Here is a 14811-nt window from a genome sequence, read left to right as displayed (position 1 = left end):
TTATTTCAATGAACAAAAAATAATTAAATTGTGGAGGGCCCCCTGTTGGTCAGGGCCCCTAGAATTGTCATCACTTTTCCTCCCTCATACCGCGGCCCTGACCAGACCCATCCTTCAAATCTCGGGAAAAGAAGGACGCATTTGAAGGAGTCTTCGAATTCAGACAGGCCTTGTTGCCACGCTATGATGTAATTGGTCTACAAATCCGTCCTTCGAAGGATACAGACCCTGAATTCGGACACAGCAATGTGTTCTTATGCTACTTTTGTAATTTTGATTCAAAATAATGTTTTGTATAAAACTTTCTGCTATATTTTATTCCACACAAGAATTATTTCATGTTTGAAATATTTTTGATTTTTCACTTTTTTAAACATTTGTAGAACAATTTGTAGAACAGTTTTAAAACAAAATGACAACAGTTTTACAACAGCAATGATGAAACAATGTCAATATCCATTATGTGTGGACAAAAAAGAGGGGTGGAGGGGCGTGAGAAAGAGCATGTTTCTTGAATATAGCGAGCTAACCAAGCTAGCTAACACTGCTGTCTGTATTCTATTGTTCTTTGTGTATCACACATGTGAGTGTTTGTGTGTGCATTTATTTATCCATCCATCCATCCATCCATCCATCCATCCATCCATCCATCCATCTTCTTCCACTTATCCGGGGTCAGGTTACGGGGGTAACAGCCTAAGAAGGGAGGCCCAGACTTTCCTCTCCCCAGCCGCTTGGACCAGGCATTTTCAGGCCAGCAGTGAATATAGTCCCTCCAGCATGTCCTGGTCTTCCCCTGGGCCTCCACCTGGTTGGACGTGCCTGGAACACCTCACAAGGGAGGGGAGGTGTTCCAGGCACTCAACACATTCTGTCATTCAACACATTTTCTCTCTTTTGGTTTTCTCATCCAGGGTGTCAGACACACAGAGACACACACACAAATAATATACTCCTGATCAAAATCTTAAGACCAGTCAAAAAATTGCAAGAATTTGCATTTTGCACTATTGGATCTTAAGAAGGTTCTAAGTAGAGCTTCACAATGTTAAAAGAAGAAATCAGCGTAAGAGATAAAAACTTTTGAGCAGGGAATTAACTGAAAACTGCATTTACACTCAAACATGATTTTTTTCAGCTGATCAAAAGTTTAAGACCATAGCTCAAAAAACCCCCGAAACCCCTCCCAAAACAGAAATCAAAGTGTCAAAAAAAAAAAGGACTCAGTAATGAGTAGCTCCACCATTCTTGTTGATGACTTCAAACAATCGTTTAGGCATGCTTGATGCCAGTGTTTCCAGGAGGCTAGTGGGAACGTTGCTCCAAGTGTTGAACATAGCTTCACGAAGGGCATCCACTGTCTGGAACTGATGTCCATTTTTGTAAACTTCCCTTGCCATCCATCCCCAAATGTTCTCAATTGGGTTTAGATCCGGGGAACATGCAGGATGGTCCAAAAGAGTGATGTTATTCTCTTGGAAGAACTCCTTTGTCACGCAGGCATTGTGAACTGCAGCATTGTCCTGTTGAAAAACCCAATCATTACCACACAGACGAGGACCATCAGTCATGAGGGATGCCCGCTGCAACATCTCCACATAGCCAGCTGCTGTTTGACGGCCTTGCACAACCTGAAGCTCCATTGTTCCATTGAAGGAAAACGCACCCCAAATCATGATGGCTCCCCCAACACTGTGCTGTGTAGAAAACATCTCAGGTGGGATCTCCTTGTCATGCCAGTAACGTTGGAAGCCATCAGGACCATCAAGGTTAAATTTTTTCTCATCAGAGGAGACAACTTTCTTCCCCCTTTCAATGTCCCGTTTGGTGCACACTTGCAAAGTCCAAACGGGCAATTTTGTGGCGTTGAAGAAGACGTGGCCTTTGAAGACGTTTTTTGTTTCTGAAGCCCTTCTCTCGCAGATGGCGTCTGATGGTTATTGGTCTGCAGTCAGAACCAGTAATGGCCTTAATTTGGGTAGAGGATCGTCCCGTGTCTTGACGGACAGCCAATCGGATCCTGCGGCTCAGAGCTGGTGAAATTTTTTTGGGTCTACCACTTGACTTTTTTGTTCCATAACCCTCAGGATCATTTAAAAAATGCAAAATGACTGTCTTACTGCGTCCAACCTCAGCAGCGATGGCACGTTGTGAGAGGCCTTGCTTATGCAGCTCAACAATCCTACCACGTTCAAAGTCAGTGAGCTTTTTTGCTTTTGCCATCAGGAGGTCTTGACAGTGTAAAGACTTGACAGAAAATGACATGGAATCCAGATTTTTGCACAGCTTTTGGCTTTTAAAGACTATGGTCTTAAACATGATTTTTTCAGCTGATCAAAAGTTTGAGTGTAAATGCAGTTTTCAGAAAATTCCCTGCTCAAAAGTTCTTGTCTCTTGCACTGATTTTTTCCTTTAACATTGTGAAGCTCTACTTAGAACCTTCTTAAGATCCAATAGTGCAAAATGCAAATTCTTGCAATTTTGTGACTGGTCTTAAGATTTTGATCAGGAGTGTACAATATAATACAGGTGGTAAAGTTAACAAGCTTGGTTAGATAACTGGTGTTAGCTAACTTCGAAGAAGGCTAATATGTTGATTTGTGACAATAACACTGTCACAGTACTCACACATTATAAGTATTATCTTATAATACTTACATATAGGTATTATATGTAAGTATTATACATATTATATGTATAATACTTGCATATAAGTATTATAAGATAATACTTATATGTAAAAGTTCTTGCTGTGCAAAATATCATTATTGAGAGGTGACACTTAGGACTCAGTATATATGGGTCACAAAAACTGTGTTCCTAATAGTCACAGTTGGTAAGAAACAAAGATTCCCATTAAATTCCACATGAAATGAAAATAATGGGGCAGTAAACGAAAACATGCTATTTCTTAAAAATGTATAAAAGGTAAATTAAAGATTTGAATTGCATGATATCAATAAAATGTTTTTTGAGGAATATCTGGAATATGAAGTGAAGGAAACTTTTCACTACAAAGATATTACAAAAAGATTACCTTGGTGGGTCAAAAAAGACCCAATTACGCTTCAGAGGGTTAAGTATGCAGATGATACTACAAAGGTGGGTCTCATCAGTGACAACTGTAAACTGGCCTACATAGAGGAAGTAAAACATCTGGTGAACAATCTGAATGTCAACAAAGAACAACAAAGAAATTGCTGTCGATTTCAAGAAAAATCAACCAAATCACACCCACTCCTCATCAATGATGCTGCAGTAGAGCCGGTAAACAGCATTAAATTCCTGGGGATACAGATCAGACACTTTGACCTGGTCCCTCCAAAGCTCTGGTCTGGTGAATAGAGCTCACTTTTTACAGTGGATGAGATGATCTAACCTCCTCCCTCCCATCCTCACCGCTTCCTACAGAGGGAAAATAGAGAGCATACTGACCTGCAGCATCTCTGATGGTTTGGAGCATGCATCTAACTGGCAAAATATAGAGAGTGGTGAGGAATGAGAAAATCTGTCCAGGTGTCGTTGGCAAGAGTTGAATCTTTTGTAGAATTTCTGCTGCAGCATCACAAACGTGACATGTTTGTGTCAGGGTCTGGATTTTTTTCTGTTTTTTCCTTCTTTTTTTTCCGTTGGTTTAAGTTTTTGTTTTTTTGGAGCACCTGTCATTTCCCATGGCATCCTCTAGATGCCGCCAGATTCAGAGCCCCTGGGAAGCTGCGGTGGCAACCCCGTAGACACACCTGCAGCTTGTTTGGAGGACGTGGATTGAGGATATAAACAGCGGCTGAACGACTTCTCTGGGTGCGTTCACACTGCAGCCTGAAGTGACTCAATTCCGATTTTTTCGCAATTCCGATTTTTTTGCCGTTCACACTGCCAGAGAATGCGACCTGTATGCGTTCTGCAGTGTAAACGGGCAAACGACCTGAAAGTGACCCGCATGCGCAGTAGAGGGCGCAATGACTATATCTGTGATGTGAAGTGAATCGGGAAAAAAAATCATTTATTCTTCAAATTCACATTGTTTAGTCAAAAAGTTGTTTCTCCAGTCATTAATTATGTTATACTGCTGTTGATGGTTTGTCGTAACCATAGCAACCAAGTGACACCTCGTCCCCTTTTTCTGTTGCCGTCTTTTACTGCGGTATGTATTATGGTCAGATCTGTGATGTATTTATATGTATTGTAGTTATAAAATGTATTTTAAGCAAATGCATTTATATACCGGGTGTAATGGACAAATATTGCGATGTTTTGTATTTTTTAACCTATAATGTGTATTTTAAATTTGACATTTTACAAATTTTAACTGCTTATCGGGAACCATGTATTTTATTTAATGTGAAGGGGCAGAAGCTGGTGAAGTGATGTTAACCACCAACTTGATTTCCTCTCTTTTTAGAATAAATATGTTGAACCGTTGTAAACAACGTAAGGTCGACCTGAGACGAACATTAAACATGGAAATGGATGGAAACATGGATGGAAACATGGATGGAAATGGAACATATTTAGCGATCTTCCAGTTGTTGTCCAACCGCAGGCATCTTAATAACATACTCCTCTTAAGAAGATCGAAAAGAAAGAGAGCCAGGAGTTTGGCCATGGCATTTTGTGGGGCAGTGGCAGCAACATCGGTGCAGCGTAATGTGTGGGCTCGGAGTTGAAGTCAGGAGTGGTGGGAAACAGAAGTAATTGGCTTTGATGACATCAATTTCATCCAAAATTTTAGAGTGTCAAGAGAAACATTTATGTACATATGTGAGCGTCTATCTTTGACACTCACATGTGCAGCCACACATCTTCGGCAACCCATACCAGTGGGCAAAAGGGTTGCCGTCGGACTGTATTGGCTTGCAACAGGTGCGTGCTATCGCACTATAAGCAACCTCTTCGGTATTGCGAGGTCCACCGTCTGTTCCATAGTCCACAAGTTCTGCAAAGCAGTTCGTCATGTACTCATGCCGGAGTACATTAAAATGCCCCACGGAGCTGCTCTGCAGGAGGTCATCGCAGGTTTCAAAGAGAGATGGGGATTCCTGCAGTGCGGAGGAGCGATCGATGGCACCCATATCCCCATAGTTGCTCCAGAGAAGAATCCCAGTGATTATTTCAACCGCAAGGGATGGCACTCAGTCATTCTACAGGGAATAGTGGATCATCGTCTTTGGTAATAAATATTGATATTTGTTAATTTTAAAAATATTTAGTTTATAAACTAAAAAATGTCTTCCAACAGCTTTACCAACATTTATAGTGGGTGGCCAGGAAGCGTCCATGATGCCAGGGTCCTCAAAAATTCACATGTTTATGCACTGGCAGAGAAAGGGGATCTTTTTCCACCAGTAAGTATTTGGTATTGTGTTAGTAATAGAAGTTAGTTATAGTAATAGAAAATTTTGATTTTTTTTTTTCAATTTCTTTTTATTTTTTTTTTACTGTAAAATTTTAGAATACTGAAGAGATAATGGGTGTTCGAGTGCCTATAATGCTGCTAGGTGACCCAGGTGACCTTGTGAAATGCTAGTAAAAACCGCCCGGTTTCCGATAAGATCCCTCCAGTTTGGCCTGGATAGACCTATCCCCCCATATATTTATTAAGTCAGATACCTCGCTTTCTCTCCACTGACTGCTTTCCGCATTATCGTCCGCCATGGTTGTCATGGATACCAGGGTTGCCATGGTTGTTTTGTTCCTTCCTGCACTCAGAATAGTGGCGTTAGTCCTGGAAGTTAGGTCGCATTTGAATCGGATACGAATCGGATTTGGGTCACATTCTAAATAGAATCCGACCTGTGCTGTTCACACTGCCATGAAAAGATCGGATACAGGTCGCATTACGTCAAAAAAAATCGGAATTGAGTCACTTCAGGCTGCAGTGTGAACGCACCCTCAGATGTCTCCTCGTTGTCCCCGTCTGCACCGTCTGCCCCGGGGCTCAGAGTGAGTCTATGATCCTCGCTGTTGTGAGTTACCTTCCTTGTGTGTCCTCCTCGACGCTGCTGGTGTTACCAGTCAGACGCCACTCCTTGTGTGCTCGCCTTCCCCCTGTCATCGGTCCGTCTCCAGTGGATTTCCCTTCAGGACGCTAGAGGATCTGTCAGTCTGACCCGAACCCATCTGGAGAAAGGAAACAACTGGACCAAGTCGAACTCTGCTTGTTCCGCCTTAAACAAACCTGTCCGCCCTCCAACGAAGCTCCATTATCCAGCGCTCTGTTTTCAAGTACTCACCTTCAAACCAAGTAAGAATCAGTTCGACTCATTCCTGGAAATTACTCGCCTTTCCTCGCTAATCCTTGTCTCTCGTTGACAGTAAGACGACCCGGTCACCTGCTCCAGTATTCTTCCCCTTCTTTTCCCTTTCCCTGGAATCAATAAACTTATCATTGTTCATTTATCTGCCTCTCCTGATTGTGTTCTTGCATGTGGGTTAGAAAGCTTAATACCAACATGACAGGTCAGGTTAGAGGTTTGACTTGTATGTCAGTGTTTTCATTGTTCACATGAATACAGGAGGGTGACACTTTCTCTCTTGAACCAGTTTTAAAAATGACATTTAGGGTCAACTAAAATGGTATGGTCACTGGAGTTAAAACGGCTAAAAGTTTTCCTGTTTTAGAAAAACATCCCCATGTTTATGGTGCCTTGGAAAGGTCAGGGAAAAGGCCAAGGAACCTGCCAGACCGTTTAGTCTGCTCTTTCAGTGCGTTCAAATGGCTTGCCTCGCTTCCTTCCATGGGATAATTTACTAGCAACTGGAGTGAAATTAGCTCCCATAGACTACACTCATTGAGTCGTGCTCCTTGTTTTCACAACGTGCTCTTGGAATTTTCCCAGGTTAAAATTTTGTGACAAGTCACAGAGATAATGTTCTTTTCTATCTATATTGGCTAAGTCAGCCGGTCAAAACCTGTTTCTTTCTTCAAAGTCAAGCACCATGATTATTTACACATATTGGAGAACTTTGAGGCAACACATTAATTGAATGTCCACCACATCTTGTAGGGTTTACTTTATGCTAAATATTCTATTTAGCATAAAGGCAATTTTGAAGGTAATTTTATGTATTGTTATTGCTAAACTAAAATGCCCAGCATGGGAAAAATGGGAGGATCTCAAGTTATCTCGACAAAGAGCTCGGCCAATCACAGAGATCCTTCCACCCTCAGCATGGTCTGTTCTCCCTGCTGCCTTCTGGCTAAAAGTTCAGCAGCTTCAAATGCAGAACAACCAGGTTCCACAATAACTTCATCCAACATACTACTAAATTCACATTTATCTTTTTATTGTATATATATTTGAAACTTCTTATTATTTATTAACTTATTTAATAAACTTATTGTACAACAAATTTTTGCTCAATATGTATGTTTTAAATGTACAGTTAAATGACAATAAAGTCTGTCTATGCCTCATTAGGTTGTCATTGCCGCCATATTAACCTGACCACCAGATGGCACAAACTTCATATCACATTTCAGAAAGACAGCAAATAACATTTCAAAAGTGACTAATATATTCTCCAACATACTGTTACAGTTTTCAGCTGCTTTATGCTCTTACAGGTGTCACTAGCCTGATAACAGGTTCAATGAGCAGAGAGACTGAGAAAGCTTCCACGTGAAAACCAGTTCTAGTCAACTGCCACCTCTTAGCATAAATTAGGGAATATGGGCAGGTGGGTCAGTTGTGTTGGGGCTATTGGTAATCTTCCTAGTGCTTGTGGCAGTGGGGACCTTCCCCCACCCACCTCAATACTACTTTTGACTGAGCTTATTTAGTTGCTCTAGTAAAGTATGAAACGCTTGTTGCATTTGCAAGAAACAGAGTAATTTATACAGCTTCAATGTGTGCTTCCACTGTGGGTCAGGCAGCTGCTCCATAATAAATGACCAATACTAACAAAAAATGAAGATTTGTCATCAAAGGTTATCAGGAATAGAAGACTTTTAAAAAAGATGAAGGTGAGCTCTAGCACCAGAGCAAACAGGGTTGGGTTTATCTGTCCTTATTTTTCAGTGGTCCAGGTTTATTGAAACCATATTGCCGAGCTTTAGTCATACCACTTTGTCCTTTATTACTTTGATAAATATTTGGAAAATATGACAAAGTAAATCATATGATTCCTTTATGAATATAGAATTGTTAAATAAAATAAATAGGAAAACGCAAATACAAATAGTTTTCAGTTTATTTCAAAGTACTCTCCATCTATTTCACCTTATGAAAGAAGCAGTTTACTTGTAGAGCTGGCATGTCTGTCTTGCCAGTAAAACTTTTCCTTTTATTTAGACTTTTTTTCTTCTTCTTCTTCCCCATCTAATCTGAAACCAGTCATTCCTTATCTCATAACGTTTGTAAGTGCCAGGCATCCGTCTAATATACTGTTGCATATTATTCTTGCAGCCTTTGGCTTATGCAGTTGAGATGAGTGAAGATGAAGGTGTGAATTCTAGCTTATATCTGAGTAAACAGAAGCCATATTTTTCTTTATTGTGTGCAGGGAGCGCTTCTTCACATTTTTGCAAGCTCTCTCTTCATATTTGGAAGGCGAGATAAAGGTAAACTTACTAATGTCAACAGGAAGGAGGCAGCATACCCTGATACTAGACACACATACTCTTTTTTAAACTCCAGAAACGTCCACCTTTTTTAATATTGCATATTGTGTGTTTCTTGGGTTTCTTTTATAAGGTTAGTTTAGCTTTCTCTGGAGGTACAATGTGTTGAAACTTCTCTTCTAAATGGATATGTTAACTAAATATATATAATCAAAAAACAAAAAATAACCTAAAACTTGAAAATATTTATTTGAAATATTTTTTTAAATACACTGAAAGACCTCTCTAAAAAGTAGTCTATGCCAGTTGTTTGGGAAGTATCAGACTTGACACAAGGTGTCTTTGCTTTCTTACTCTGATTTTGAAATAAGAAAGCAAATAGTTATGTTTAACACATATTTTTCAAACATCCTGAGGCCATTTATAACACCTGTTTGGATACCTAACTGAAACAAAAAAAAAAACAAGAGACTAAAATTTTTAAACTAGTAAAACCTGATCCTCCAACCCAACACCAATCATCCAACCAAACTGTGGCGATCTGTGTTTCTGTGTATTTATTTCTTGGTTTTTCTGTGTCCTGTTCCCCTGTGAGTCTTGTCCTCCCTGTTGATTGATCCCAGCTGTGTCTAGTTCCCTGTTTACCCTCTCTGTGCACCTGTTGTCTTTGTCTCTTGTCGGGTCCTCGTCGTGTCATACCAGTCTGTTCGTGCGTCTCTGCCAGTTTCCTTGTTCCTGTGTTCCTGAGTATTAATCATTAAATACCTTCTATATGTCAGCCTGGGCTCATCTACGTCTTCCTCAACACCAAATCATGACAGAAACGAACAAACAAACAAACAATCAAACGTGAGAGGAAATAGCTTAGACATAGCTTGGGTAAAGATGACTCAAGGTCGAGTTGATTGTGGGAGATTGAACATTTTTCGGAAGTGCAGAAAGTGAGTTCAGTCGACTATCAAATCACGTAGTCTGGCTGGAGTCTCAACCACAGACTGTCCACAGACAGTGCTCACAGGGTGTGTGGCTCACAGACTACACACACTAGTGTGCATTCTGGGAATGCATGCAAAAACAATGCATTCCCAGAGTATATGGGAGCTTTCAGTATTAGCAGAATATGATAATAAACCTTTGAAAGGATTAGAAGAGTTTTTTTTTCTTTAATATTAAGTAGTGCAGTTTAAATTATTGGAGCATAACTTCACTGCTGGTGAAAAACAGAGCTGCTCTTGTTGGTATTTGTTATATTTCCATTGATGTAAGGGTATTTGTGTATTTTGTATGGAGAACATGTTTACAATATTTCTGATAGCATCAAAATGGCTGGCTGGAGTCAGCTCTTATCTACGCTATCTGTTCTGGGATGATCTATACATTTTATTTGGTTGACAATGTTGATATATTGGGAATGCATTGTTTTTGCTCTACCTATAAGAACACTGTTCAGACAGATTCCTTGAGGAGAAATGGGATTATTAGCATTTGATTGTTCATTATTTTACAGAAGCTTTGTGAAGAAACAGAAAAACCTCTAAAGTCTGATGGTTAATTAGAGCTAATGGTCGTCGGGGCACAAACACACACGCACACATTTTTAATGGGGCTCAATACATCCTCATTCCTACAGCTTCTTAATGTTTTGGTTGGGTTTTGTCTATCTCTTAATGTGCTTCTTTTCCACTGACAAGTATATTCCTCCTGATGTTGTAGCCAATTACCAAACTGCTAGATGCCTTAATTGATTCATGGCAATAGAGCTGAATGTTTGTGTGTATCAGAGTAGTCTAATTACCAAATCTCAAAATGAATGTCAATGTGTGTCATAGTAGGGGTATCAGCACAACACTGGTGGTGGCAGCACGTAAACCTGGGACAGAGTGAGTTGCTGACAGGCCTCATTAACCTCTTCTCGGTGCTCAGGGCTGTGTGTGACTTCAGCTAATCTGTGAATATCTGTGTGTGTGGAGCAGTGTAAAGAGACTTGACACATGTACTTAGAGACCTGCTCAGACAAACACCATATATGATTTTAGGTGTGGTGTGTGTGATTTCCATGGGTAGTTTGTATATTGCATACAGCTGTATAGCAACAAACAGATACAATATTGGTGACCAGGGCTGGAGAGTAGGGTTGTTTGAAAAAACAGATGACCTTTGTCCACAATCTAAGGACTTTGTAATGAGGATGATACCATGCCCCTTAATCATACTCAGTCTGCATCAGTGTAAGTTCTACACCATGTGCTGATACATGGCACCTCTAATGGTGATGTGGAGGAGTACTGCTTCAAGTTGTGGAGGACTGGAGAGGTAAAGCTTGAACAATCTGTTTCAGATGAAATAGTGAAGAAATTGAGGAACAGGTAGAACCTCCCTAATCAAACCAGACTGACTTATTATTAACACTTTAAAAAAATCTCATGATCTACTTTTGGTCAAAAAGTTGGAACGTGTCGTAGTGTGGTAATGGTAATTCTGAGTTTTATAACTTTATCCTATATGTCAGAAGAAATGCATTAATCATGATTTGTTTTGCTGATTTCTGCTTTGATGTTCTAATACCACTTTTAGCAAAATTAACTGCTGTATAGCAGTTAAGTTTATGTATAATCTATATAATGTCTACATTAATTCGACAGCACAAAAAGTGAGTAAATGTGTTTGATTAGTTTTTAATTCACAACAAATTTTTGTCTTAAGGCACTTTACAAAATAAACATTCATATATTCCAATCAATCCAAGTTATCAAGCAATTAATTATTCAAAGTAGTTTAATAGTTTCTAAGAAAACCAAGCAGTTTGCATCAAGTCATTCACTCCTGGAGCATGTAACAATTGACATGAGCCACCTGTCTCTCATTCCACTGGGTTTGTCAGAAACTGACCAATCGGAGGTCACTGGAAGTCAAATCAAAGATCATAAGTGAAGGTAGTTATGCTTGATTTTATGTGTGTAAATTCCATTGGTAGCTCTATGGCAGCATGAAAATGTGCTGCAGTAACTGCTGTATTTACATGTTAACTACTTTTTATGCTACAGTTTACTTTTAAGCATTTTCTGATGGCAGATTCTCACAAGCTCGTTTTACTTAAGTCATTCCTCACCCACTTTTGCATGTGCAAAGTGCATCTGACAAGACACAGCGCTTACACTCACGTCCAACAAGACTGTGTCCTCATCAGGCTTCCTCTGGCTGCAAAAGACTTGGACTTTATGTTGATTTCTCTGTTGTGTCCTGAGAATAACCTTACAAACCTGATGCATGACTCTGAGAATTTTCTTACCTTAGTGTTGGCTGATAAGACAAAAATGACTCAAAAAGTCTTGGGGTAATGCACTGAGTTTTATTACCTCCACCATTATAACACTGTTTTTTTAGAGGTTTTCTCTACTTCTGCATGGGACCATTAAAGTGCTTTATAAATAAAGTTGGTATGGTTTGGTAGGAGCAGACGGCTTTACATATAAATACAGCAGAGAACACAAAATAAAGTATATCAGTACAGAAAAACAGATGGTTCAATAACAGCAGAAATGTTATTTAAAAATGAGTTAGAACAGAGTAGATTGTGCAAACGTCAGTAGGAATGTAAATACTTATTTTGTTGGGAGCAGTGATGGTTCTGGAGTCTAACAGCTGCTGGGAGGAAGGATCTCCTGCAACATTCCTTTGTTCACCAAGGAGCTCTGCAGTTTGGTAACAGCTTCATGCATGGTAGGAGACACCGTCCACCAGTGATGGCATTTTACAAGAGAGAGCCCTTTTGTCTCCCACCACCTGCACTGGGTCAAAGGTCATCCTAGCACAGAACCGGCCTTCCTGATGAGCTGATCTAGCTTCTTTCTCTTGGATATAGAAAATCTGCTTCTCCAACAGACAATACCATAGTAGATGGCTGGCTGCCACAGTCAAATAAGGTCTTCAGAAGCGCCCCCTGCTGTCCAGAAGACATATGCCTCCTCAGCAGGTAGAATCAGCTTTGACCCTCCCTGTAAAGAGCATCATTGTTGAGTCCAGTCTAGCTTTATTGTCCAGGTGAAAACCTTTCCCTACTACTTAAAGAAATTTTCTGGGAAAAATCTCAATCTAAATTCTATTTTCTGTGCCAATCCTTACAAAGGCTCCCAATGCTTTTTCTTTTTCTTCAGAATTACTAAAGTAGGTCTCATGTGGAGAGTAAAAATACAGCTCTCATTGTTTCAATAGAGAGATTATTTTCCTGCACTATAATCGTAGTTACAACCTCCAACAGGGCTGCACTGAAACTGGCTTCTATAACCAGCACTGCTAGAATTCACTTTATTAAACCACTTTTAATGTTCTCATGCTAACTACTGAGATAAAGAAGTGCTATAACAAAGGGCAAATTTAAATGGAGAGAAGAAGTATATTTAAAAGAAAATGGGAACTAGTTGCTATACAAGTTTAAATAAGGCAAGCTACCTTGACTGTTTCACACGTACAGTTAAAACAAGATATTTGCAAACCCTTGACAACAAAGCCATTTGATCTTTAGTGTTCTCACTGTCTGAGATAATCATTAGCAAACTTTGTTTTACATTATACAATATATTTTAATTTTGATCATAGCTAATGAAAGCTTCTATTTTGTTTTAAAAAAAATCTTGTTTCTCATTTTCCTTTCATTATAGAAAATTCAAGTAGAGAAATTGATTTTCTTTCATCATTACTAGCATCTATTTTACTTCTCATGGCCTTATTTTTCCTTACCAGGATTACAGTTGAGGCACTGCCTCACTTACCTCCTCTACCTCTCCTGACTGCACATCTCTGATTCACAACATTTGAGTTGATTAAAAACAAACATGTGGGTTTGTTTTAGGGGAGCTCCTAAAACACATTGCTTCCTTGTGTGAAATCATGGAAGAAGGAAAAGAAATCTGCCAAGATATCAGAAAAAAGAACTGTGGGTCTGGTGGAGAACCATCCGTTCTCCATGCTGAGTTCTTGATGTATGAGGTTAAAGAAGAGTCAGTGAGTTGAATTCACAAATTGCATTTATTAATACCAAAATACAGCTGGTCCATTATGACCTGCTACCTTTAAGAGCTAACAGACAAAATGGCACCCCAGAAGAGTTTGTGATCTCCTTTGTTAGCCTCTATCTAAGCTACGCCCTAAAAGAGGGCGGTCACTAATGTGTCATCCCTTACCCCTAGTTCTTATTTGCATTTCCTAACATGTCATTTCCTTTAGATTTAGCTTAGCAACTAGCTAACAGAGATAGAAGGAAAACACAGAATTATTTATTCTCAACCGTCTCCACTGTCTGCTTCATCCCTGGATCCAGTCTCCAGATGTTACAAGGTTCATCTGTTTAAACAACTCTTTGCGACTATAAAAAGCATGGGAATACCCAGCTCTGCAGGATGGAGATGGGTTCTGTATTAATGCCAGAACAAAAGCAAAAGGACTCTTTTTATGACTAAAGAAGTCAATAAATACACATGCAATGTCCAGCAGAGCATCTTGCCTTGTTTAAAGGATTTATCAAAGGTGAGGCTTTATGATGTCATGAGTAACCAGTGAATCCAAGTTTAAGTTTAGTATGATTATGTCTTTCATCAAATTTTTACCTTGCATCTACACAATGTTCAAACAAAGTGTCAGGAACCTGGGTTCTTTGGTTGGGTTTTGTCTATGTCTGTGTTTCTTTATATCAATAATGTTCTTTTTTACTTTAGGTTAGCCCTTCTTGGTTACTCAACTTTCATTAGGTTCATTTAGTCTAGTTATTCTTAGTGTCAGATTTATTTGCTGTTCTCCTATTATTCTCCCTTACCCCTGTGCTACCTTTCTCTCTCCCTCTCCTCAGTCTGGCTCTGCCTCCCTCCACTCACACCTGCAATCAGTTAGCTCATCAGCCCAGGTCCTTGGTTCCAACATTCACCTCCCGGTATTTAAGCACTTCATTGTTCGACACTACTGGCGAAGCAATGAAGTGTCCCAGCCCATTGCTTTGCCCAAAGGTTCATTACTCGGTGGTTCATTCATTTGTCATCTGCTGTTGAAACTGTGGCAGCCTTGTTACTCAGAAAAAATTAGTAAATGCAATATTGTCACAAAGTTTTTGTCAAACTCATGTTTAGCAACAGGAGAGTCAATTAAATCCTATTTAACTAATAGTTTTTAGTTATTAAAATTATTTGTAGCCAAACCTGGTATATGTTGACTGTCAGTGGCTGTTTTCTTTTGTCATCGACTGATTTGACAATAGACAT

The 14811-nt window shown here is 39.6% G+C and overlaps 2 long non-coding RNA genes across 2 annotated transcripts; both read left to right on the top strand.

Moving 5' to 3' along the window:
• The first annotated feature begins 3888 nt into the window (after nt 1-3888).
• LOC106943284 (uncharacterized) lies at nt 3889-5513 on the top strand. Its single transcript, XR_001423880.1, has 3 exons — nt 3889-5170; nt 5240-5345; nt 5453-5513. It is a non-coding gene; the product is annotated as an uncharacterized LOC106943284 (long non-coding RNA).
• Nucleotides 5514-5899: 386 nt separating this feature from the next.
• On the top strand, nt 5900-6399 carry LOC106943285 (uncharacterized). The gene is made up of 2 exons (XR_001423881.1): nt 5900-6244; nt 6316-6399. It is a non-coding gene; the product is annotated as an uncharacterized LOC106943285 (long non-coding RNA).
• The last annotated feature ends 8412 nt before the right edge of the window (nt 6400-14811 follow it).

This window comes from Poecilia latipinna, unplaced genomic scaffold (assembly GCF_001443285.1).
Source record: "Poecilia latipinna isolate Pla-1442-1.1 unplaced genomic scaffold, P_latipinna-1.0 Scaffold5088, whole genome shotgun sequence".
Lineage (NCBI taxonomy): Eukaryota > Metazoa > Chordata > Actinopteri > Cyprinodontiformes > Poeciliidae > Poecilia > Poecilia latipinna.
The sequence above is the reverse complement of the archived record's forward strand: the minus strand, read 5'-3'. Positions and strand labels throughout refer to the sequence as shown.